This window comes from Rhincodon typus, chromosome 13, assembly GCF_021869965.1.
Source record: "Rhincodon typus isolate 14 chromosome 13, sRhiTyp1.1, whole genome shotgun sequence".
Lineage (NCBI taxonomy): Eukaryota > Metazoa > Chordata > Chondrichthyes > Orectolobiformes > Rhincodontidae > Rhincodon > Rhincodon typus.
In genome coordinates, this window is record NC_063344.1 from 37220769 (window position 1) to 37231638 (window position 10870).

A 10870-nucleotide genomic window follows, 5' to 3' on the forward strand; every position below is an offset into this window, starting at 1 on the left:
CTACCAGCATTCGAATACCATCAAGTGCATTGAGATGACATCGCAGCAGCTTCTTGGTTTGGTCTTACTTTCCGTAGGTTCCTAGTCTTACCCAGGGAATGTCCTGGTGACAGCAGCTGTTGTACAAGGTAATGCGACTGAAGGAGTTAGTGATCATGTTACATTGAGCCCACCCATTCTACTGATTTCATACATAGTCTGTACATAGAGAGAAGAAGTTCTGTTGTGGCTGTTGCAAAGTTGGGTAGAATATTGTGTATTGGAAGGCAGGACGTTAGAATTTGTTTTTTTTAAAAATATTGACATTTGTAAAATGATGAGGGGGGAAGGCAGTGTGTGGTCCCTTTAAAGGATGAGGTGCTTTTTCTAGGCTTGGAGAGAAAAAAAAAGGTCTGAGGGCAGCTTGTGGGTTTGCAGATGTACCAAGCATCTGAATTGTTACATTTGTATCAAAAGGCAGGCAAAGCAGCATTTTTGTCAAAGCAACATGTTTGAATTTAGCAAATTAATTTAAACCAGGCCCTTAGATACCAAAAACCAATTAAATTTAAATTTGATGGTTTTGACAACATAGGACCATTCCTATTGTAAGAAATTGAAATGTCATCAAGGGTGTAAAAGTTGGGGGTATTTGGAAAATCAGGAGAGAACCAACTGCCATCTGATAAGAGATCAGCTCTCTCAGCTTTTAGAGAAAGCATCATCTAATTAATAAAGCTACCACGGCACTCATAGCTAATATTCCAGACAGAAGAATTTACAGAGAGAACATTCCTGATGGAAAATCAACGGAGAAGACACAGAACATTTCGGAAGAAGTAACCTGGATGCAATTTCGAGAGACTAAGCTCTTTTGTTTTATTTTGGTTTATATAAGTAGCAGTTGTGTTTATTAGAACAGAGTACCATTAAAATTTTGTTTTATTCAGGAATAGTTGGTAGTTAGGGAGGAATTATTTGGTTTGTTAATAGCTCAGTTAATTTGTTCACTGTTAGAGTTAGATAAATAAACTGCTACTTGTTGATTATTGAGTGAGTGTCAGAAATTTATTTCATTTAACCACAAATTTCTCACAGACTGGGGGTTAGAGGCAGGTTATACCACATTTTCCAGTTCTTTTAACAAATTATGGGGCATGGCAAGCCTCTCTGGGTGTTTTGGTTTTAGTTATCAGAGGGGGGTTGACCTCCACTTTATAACATAGCTTTCAGAAGAACAGATATCTATACCAGCTCTCACAGGTCCAAGCGAATATGGCTGACCAAATATCATTGTACTTATTATTGTCATGCAAAAACCCTTTTTGTTATATAAGAACAGTGACTCTTCCATAGATGGTCTAGAGTTATATATCCTCTACTCATTATTGAACTGTGTTAAAATTCGTTCCATCGTTTATACTTTAAAAAAGCTGACACTTGTGAATTAATTTTTAATATTTGGTTTGCCTTTCTGCAACTGCCTAGCTATCAATTGTAAAATTCATTCATTTGATTGTATGATAGTGTGTTGGGAGTTGCAGTCTGGTCAACAACCAGGATCCTTCAACTGCATTTTTCAACTGTATTTTCTTTTCAACGAAAGATAATTGATTAAAAATTCAGGACAAATGGTTCGTTTTTTTAAGACCTAGTTGCTATATTGAATGTTCTTCTACTGTATACTAAAAATAGGATTATTTAAAAAGCCACATGTTTAGTTATAAATTTCAACACTCAACCTGATGTTTTAGGCTGTTGTTCCCCCTCTATACATGAGGATTATTCACAGTGCAAATATCTTTGTGTTTACTGCACTCTGTCATCCTCTAGTGGTGAGACAAGTACTCTATAGAATTGGAAGAGGATTTTTGTATTCACTCATCATGCCCATAATACTACTATATGTCAATATTCCTGTTGTCTACTGCTGTATATTATTGTGATAAATTTGTTGTTCAGTGAATCTTGCCCTGCATAGTGTTTCTTTTCACTGCATTTTGGTACACATGACAATAAATCAATCAATCAAAGGTAATAATCCATGCTGTAGAATGTATGTTGCAGGAGTGATGGTAACCCATCTAGCACCAATTTCCTTGATATGATGTGGGTCTCAGGGGGCTACTTGTCATTACAGCTACGTCTAAATCCATCCGTACCTGATATTGAGAATGATAACGGGTAGAAACTACAGCCACATTATCCCTGATAATCATATACAATTTTATTTCCGACCATCACTATCCCAGTTTATCAAAAAGAGCCTGAGAATTAATCCTGGTATTTTCTATTTTACATGGCTTGATGTACTCACAGAACAACGTTTCTGTCCTATTTGACTTGTGCCCTCAATGAATATGACTCCATGTAGTATGCAGAGGTGTTGATTGATCTGATAGCTGCTATCTTCAAATTGTCATACCTTTGAAAGGCAATAAAATGCCCTTATGTGTTTTCGAGACAAGGACACTTCAGTTACATGGAAATGAGTGCAATCATTATTTTGTTGTGGGCAATATTGTAAAAGATGCATTCTATTTTGTAGTCATACTGCTTTGATCTTGGTGAAAGAGTTTGTCAGTCTGAATTTTAATCAAAATAATCAAACAATAATGATACTAACTCCTTTGCAATTTTTTTAAAAAGTACTTAACTATAATAATTATTGGTATTTAGTTTAAGGGTTTCCTTAATTCATCAATATCTGCTCCAGCCACTCCATGTGACAAAGAATTCCACATTCTTACCATCCTCTCTGCAACACGCCATCATTACATCTACATTTTGGATAAAAAAGAAGGGGGCTCCAACTTACATTATTGTGAGATTTTCTCAGTAGGTGAAATCTGGTCAGCTCATGATGCAGAATATTTGCTCCTGGCATAAACAAAGACGTCTGTTTAAGCAATTGTATATGCTGTCAACATACACAGGTATATTCCAACAGACCAGACTTATTTGTCCAACAGAAAAATTTTGGGTTTTGTAATGGAAATTATTTTCATCTAATCCACTGGGCTACAAGTCTTTGGATGCTACTGCATAGGGCCACAGATTAAGCTGAATTTGTTAACCTCCCAGGAATGGAAACAAGGTGGATAGGGTCATGTGTGATTGATAACATGCAACTTGGCCAGATTAAAATTGGACCTTTGGAACTAATTATGCAGTAAATGGCTCAATGTACTATATCTTTATTTGCAGAGCAATATTTGTGACCTATTTGAGTTGTGCCCTCAATGAATGTGATTTCTTGCGGTACACAGGAGTGTTGAATTTATCTGGTGGCTGCTAGCTCCAAATTGTTACAGCTTTGAAGCTAATGAGAAACATATGCCCTCAGATTCACAACTAGTTAAAGGTAGCATGAACTAGGTGATGTCATGTTCCCTGTGATTCAGACTGAATATAAGCTGCTTTTCTGTATGAGGAGCTGAGTTAAACCAGGGGAGAGAAGGCACCGATGCATTGGGATCAGGTAGTGGCTGTGAAATGGGAGAGTGGAAAAGGACAGAAGATGGAAGGTAGACTACATAGGAAAAACAGTGCTGAAATCCTGAGAGTTGGAGGGAAACAGACGGCACATTAAGGAGCAGGACATAGGAACTAGAATAGGCCATTCAATGCATTGAGCTTGCTAAACCATTCAATTGGAAAGTGGCTTATCATCTATCTCAATACCGCTTTCATCCACTCTCTCCCTTAATATCATTAGTCTCCAGAAATCTCTATTTTGAACATCTTCAATGATTGAACTGTCACAGTTCTCTGAGGTAGAGTGATGAAATTCATCCTCATTTCAATGTTAAATGGCCTACCTGTTATCTTGAGATTACATCCCGGGTTCCAAACTCAGCAGCCAGGAGAAATATCTACATCCATTCTATGATGCCCTTTAAGAATTTTGTAAGTTGCAAGGAGATCACCTGTTATTCTTCAAACTCTTGAGGATTATCAACCCTCAATTCTTCAGAAGACAATTTGCTATCCCAGGGAGCAACTTGATGAGATAGCAGGAACTGCAGATGCTGGAGAATCTGAGATAACAAGGTGTAGAGCTGGATGAACACAGCAGGCCAAGCAGCATCAGAGGAGCAGGAAGGCTGACGTTTTGGGCCTAGACCCTAAGCCTGCTTTGCATGACTTCTAAGGCAAGTACATCCTTCCTTAGGAAAGGGGGCCAAAACTGTACACAGTACCTCAGGTGTGGTCTCACCAAAATGCCATGCAATTGCAACAAGGCATTATTCCTTCTGCAATCAAATCCCCTTGCAATTAAGGTCGACACCTCATTTGTCTTTCTTATTGCTTGCTGCACCTGCATGTTAGCTATAGCTTTTAGTGACTCATAAACAAGGTCACCTGGGTTCCTTTGGAAAGGAACACTGCCCAATCTCTCACTAGTTAAGAAATACTTTGTCTCTCTGCTTTTTCCAACCAAAGTGGATAACTAAACACTTACTCACATTTTATTCCAACAGCCTTGTTCTTATCCTTAACTAAAACCACAGTACTGTGGTTGCTAGAGATCCAAAATAAAAACAAAATTCTAGAGAAACTTGGTGGGTGTCACAGCTTCTGTGGAGAAATTAACAGAGTTAATGTTTGGAACTGTTCCAAAGAAGAGTCATTTTGGACTCAAAACATTAACTCTGGTTCTGTCTCCACCAATGATGCCAGACTGGCCACATTTCTCTAGTACATTGTTTCCTTTCATCAATTATTTTGGCTGACAAGCCCACTTGACAGGTCCTTACATCTTCCTTACAATTTACATTCCCACCTGTTTCGTGTCAAGTGCAAATATGAAAAATTTACAACAAGCCTCTACATGCAAATATTTGTATAGATTGTGAACAGCTATAGTCCTGACACTGATCCTTACCATATTCCATTAGTAACAGCCTGCCATGTTGGGAATGATCTGTCCATTCCTACAATCTCTTTTTTGTCTGATAACCAATTCTCATTCAATATTGGTGTATTACCCTCAGGAAAGATGAAGGATGATTGATGGCAAGTCGAGAGTAGCAGAGGGTGGTTTCAGTTTGATGGGGTGTGGATTCATGTTTTCAGGGGAAAGCTCTAGAATGGATGTTTGTTGATCAAGGGTGGGGGTGAGTGGATCAAAGGTTACTGAAGGCAAGGGCAATGGAGCAATGTGCTAAACAGACCTGCAACATCTTCATTTGCATCTCAATTCCAGTCAGAATGAGTTCCCTGCATGATCTATTGATTCTCCTCACAAAATGTCATTATGTAAGTATCAACTGACAAACTTCTCACAAACAGCCAGCCTGATGTTGCTGGATTGCCAAGGGAAATGTCAATCTACCTGCTCTTCAAATATGACGCTTGTACCTTCAACCCTGTGAGGTTATGGCAAGCTGGTTGTACAGTTCCACTGTATGATTAGCTGGGCCCACGTCTCTGCACATCTAATTGAATGGTTACTGCATGATTGCACATAGTTATCTTCTACTCTACCCCAGAGTAGAATTGCCATGCATCTCTGGACCCACAATCAGGACCCTTGATGCAAGAGGAAGATTACATCTTTTTTAGTTTTGTAGCCTGCAACGTACAACAGCAATAACAGCTAGATATGGGATTTGAATGTCTGGAACATTTCTCACCAAAACAAACTAAAGGGAGAGAGAACAAGTGAAATACATTGCCCAATAACACTCAGGCATGAGCAATTGAACATATGGTAGGCATGCTTCAGAAACTAGCCTAACTTAATTTGGCATCGTAATATGTCAGTGATCCATTTCGTGCACAGAGTAGAGTTTTTGGATAGGGCAAAAACAAATAACTCTAGTGCTGCACAAAAGCAAATGCTAATACCAGTCAAAATTCAGCTCAATATATTCAAATGCTAATAACTAATCATTGTAAGTTTCAAGTTTTAAAGCTGACACCATGCCCTTAACCTGGAAAAGTTTTCAAGATAACTGTAAATAATTACTCATGTTAGCCTGACATGCAAAATGCAACTTTTCTGCAAACAATTTTGTTAATTTGTTTCAATTGATCTATCCATTTGTTTCCATTTAGAATGAAATTGTTGTTTCCCTCACTCTCAGGGTGAAGTTTTATAATGTGAGTTTCAGTTTATAGAATTCAACATTATGCCTTCCAAAAGTTTAACATAAATATATATTTAGGGATGTTAGCAGATTCACACATGATTTTTTACTGATTACCGTGAACACAAGCTGTGAAAAATGTCCAATATACATCACTGGAAAATTCTTTTGGGAAATTACTATATGGCAAATGAGAACAGCGGTACGAGCAGAATCAAAAAGCTCTGTAAATATTTGATTCAAAAACTTTATTTTTTTTACAAATTAAATTCCTTCCTTCTTTATACATTCAGAATCATTTACGATGTTTATCGATTTTATGTGCTGAAGTGTTTCAGTATTCATCCAGATTATTCAAATGCTCCAGTTTTTGAAGTAATATCATGGACCAGCTACCAGTGTTACACTTGAGGAATGAATTAGGAATTTCTTCAAAAGTTGTTCCCACTCATCCAAATCAAGAGGAACATGTGATATCTACTGTATTCAACCATGGACAGATATAATGAAATGTCAAGCAAATGGTATACCTCATCTGAGAGAATTCCATAGCATCCTAACAATGCTAGGTACTAGGAATTCATGTAGCATCTTAATATTCATCATTCCTATGATGGCAGGAGCAATTTAACATTGAAAGGGTCATCACAGTCAAAGATCCCTGGATTTTGACTCCTCCTTGGACTTCAAATCCCCCCAGCAAATTCAACATCAACATACATTTGTGTTGTTTAAAAGTAGCATAAAGTCAAAGGTAATCCAGGTTTTGGAAAAACAGGAAGAGGTTAAAACTAATTTGAAAATGTTGCAATCCTCATATGTTAAAATGTGTTGTTTGATAATGATAAACTTGTGCATATTATACTTAAGATAATATCATTCTTTCCACTTATAGTAAATGTACACAAATGTATTCAATTCTTAGACTTCACAAGTAGAAAATCAATTACTTAAAAAAGAATGTTGGCAACTGTTTAAAGTCTTATGCTGATCAGGACAATTCACAAGAATACCAGTGTAAAGGGAATACAACATTTTTTTATTCATTCGGCTGATGTGGGCTACACTGGCTGGGTCAGTGTTTATTACCCATTCCTAATTGCCCTGGCGAAGCTAGTGGTGAGCTGTCTTCTTGAACTGCTGCAGTCCATTTGGCATACATAGACCCACAGTGTCATTAGGGATGGAGTTCCAGGATCTTGATTAACCAACACTGAAGGAATGGTGATATATTTCCAAGTCACAATGGTGAGTGGCTTGCAAGGGAATTTGCAGGTGGTGGTGTTTCAGTGTGTCTATTGCATATGGCCTTCTGAATGGAAGTAGCATGTTCCAAAGCCTTTCCAAGGATCTCTGCATGCTGTTTGATTTGCTGACACACTCCTCCAGTCGCTGCTGTACAGAGACCGTGGATGCCCACGCTGTTGCTGCAGAAATTAGATGGAACATAGAGTGGATCTAGAAGGTGCTGTTTGAGAAGTCTTGGTGAATTTCTGCAGTGGATTTTGTAGATGCTACACACTGCTACGGAGCATTGGTGGTGGCAGGTGTGAATGTTTGTGGATGCAATGTCATCAAGTGGGCTGCTTTGTCTTGGATTGTGTTAAGCTTTTGAGTGTTATTAGAATTGCCCTCGTTCAGGCAAGTGGGGAGTATTCTATCACACTCCTGATTTGTGCCTTGTGGACAAGCTGGAGGGAATCAAGAGGTGAGTTACTTGTTGCAGGATTCCTAACTTCTGACTTGCCTTTGTAGCCACTGTATTTATATGGCTAGCCTAGTTCAGTTTCCGGTCAGTGGTAACCCCCAGAAAGTTGAAAGATAGGCGATTCAGTGATGGCATTGGCGTATTACATATAACGAAACAGTTACATTACATTTAAAACACATGATTGTTGTGAAGCATCAGATCCAATTTAAGAATAAGTTCACATTACACTACTGAATCATTCTCCCAGCATATTCAACATCACCAAAGGCCCATCGCACTCCGGCAATGCTCTCCTACAACCTCTTCCGTCAGGCAGAAGATACAAGAGCTTGAACGCAGGTTCAAGAACACATTCTTCCCTGCCATTATTAGACTGATGAATGGACTCTCCAACTTCAAATAATGATGATCTTGCCTAGCAATCGTCCTGTCAGATGTAAGCTGTGTGCCTCTGTCTAGTTTTTTTCACCCTATAATCTGTATGTCCTTACTATGATCTGCCTGTACTGCTTGTAAAAAAAGCTTTTCACTGTACTTAGGTACATATGACAATAAATCAATCAAATCAAATCAAAATCAAATCAACAAGCACAGAACTAGAAGTAGAATCAGTTAGCTCCTCCCAGGAACAGTCCTTTTAATCCTAATGGGCAGAGCCTAACTCATGATGTCAGGTCCTAACTGTTGCATATAAATGTCTCTTCTCAAGTTTTTTTTTCTGGTTTTGAAGTGTTTGTACAATTGTTTCAGATAAGTAAAGTTTATTACTACCCTACTCCCCATGTCTCTGACTTTGTGAATGATTGATGACTTGTTTGTGTTGATTGTTTCATCCTCAAGAAGTAGACAATAAACTTCTCCTTAACACACTTGGGCCTTGTTGATCTTTGATTTCCTGAATGCACTTAGCAGAGGAAGGTCCTCTGACATGAATGACATTGTTGAAAGTTTCTCTCTTGGACAGTCTTTAGCTTCCTTAAACTATATCAGAGAAGACATTTGCGTTCTGAAAGAATTAATCTTGTCTTTATAATGATGAAATGGGATATACTAACATTTGATGTTGCCATCTTTATCCATAATCTTTCAAATAATATTATATCAAATTCAATTAGAGACAAGAAACTTGACTGTGCAGTTTTGGTACTGTTTCTTTTAAATAGCTGAACTGAACTACTAACTCCTGGTGGGTGTGGTGTCAAGGATGTCTGATTATCAGATTGAAGATTCATAAGTGGTTGCAAGACAGCTTCTAAAACTGAAATCATAAAGTATTTTCTGATCTCTGAATGGTGAAAAAATGTCAGATACCAACATAATTAATCTCAAGTGGTGCATTTCTTCCCTTCAGTTCAACGCATAAACATCTGACATCTATGAAGTCTACTTTTTATTAATTTGAGTTAGATTGATCACTAGCATTTAACTTCTAAGCTGGCTCAGATTATTCAACATACCATTTGCTTTCTGTTCCGCAAATTTTCTTGTGTTTGAATTTCAGCTTCTACCACCACCAAGATATTTCTTTCCAATGTGACATCCTCTTATGATGGTAACATATCTGAAAGAGTTATATCAGAAACTCCAAAAATAATTCTGTCTTAGCTCTTGCTATAAATCACTATAATCGCAATATTCTGACAATATGTACAGATGATTAATAAAATTGTCAACAGGTTCCCTAGGAAGCTGCATTCTTCTTTTAAATTTTACTCTTACAATTATATGATTACACTTGGTATGAAGTAATTGGCAAACAAACTTGGAGTATTATCAAAGATACCAGTTTCTTCTCTTACATTTTGTTGTTTTAAAACACGATCTGCAATTAGACCTACAGAGGAGCAAAATGTATAAACTTGTTCTTCTCTGAGATTTTTGTGTAATATTGCATGAGTTGTCTTTTCCAGCCAGTCTGGTTTTATTCTCTGAAGAATCTGTGCTTTTAAATCTGCTTGCAAGTGTAATATCTTCCTCAATTATCATCATGTTTAACTGCTGTTGTTTTGCAAACACATAACCATGGTTGGCATTCCATTGGCATTCTGCCATATCTTGAATTATTTAAAGAAAGAATCAAACTTTATGGAATAGAAGATGAAAGCTGAAGCTAACTTAGCTGAAAGGCTTATGGAACTGTTTCTTGCTTCTATACCTATCAAATCATTCTAAAAAGTACTTTTAGTTGAACACAAATAAAAGACCATTGACACACCACTGGAAGAAGAATGCAAGTTCAAAGCAACTGTTGCAGGCCAGAAGCAACTGCAAGTGCTAATTATGGAGCAACTATTGCAGCATTCTACAGGTTCAGTGGGACATCCAATCTTGCATGAGATAATGGCTTGTCTCACTCACCAAGACAATGTCCAGAATTCTGTGACTTATGAAAGCCATGTTCCACAAGAAGACACTGGCCTAAAATGTTCAGGATGTCCAATCACTTAGATAAGTCCAAAGTAGAACACGATGTTCCACAGCAGCCTGTGAAGAAGAAACAACCAAAGATCACTGCTGAGGAAGGTTCCAAAGTTCCATCCATGGCATGCAAACATATCCACCTAGTCCTTGTTTAAAAGTCCCACAAACCAGTCTGGCTCAGGTGATCAATCCACCAGAAGATCTGGCATGATTTCAGAGCAGCTGGATAAACTGCTCTACAATGAGTGATTAATGATGTCCCTTTTATGTACCACTTCTTTTCTCTGACTGTGCCATATTAGGGAATACCTGTTTTTGGTCATTTTTATTGGTTTTCAATTGTATCACTGTCTTGTTCAAGGCCATCAACCTCTGAGCTTTTCTTCAATGTCCTGCGTGAAGAAACAATTGTAATTGTCTGGTCTGTTATCTCCATTTCCTTTATCTTTCTGGTCATAGAAACAATAGGGCCACAGTTCTCCTACTTCATGGCCTTTCAGCAAAAATCTGTGTATCAGTGCTTTGGTCAGGTTTAATTTCTTCTTCAATGCCATTGTATGAAATGTACCATGTGACAACCCAGAAAACAGAATATCACCATAGATAGTAGGAACTGCAGAAGCTGGAGAATCCGAGACAACAAGGTGCAGAGCTGGATGAACAC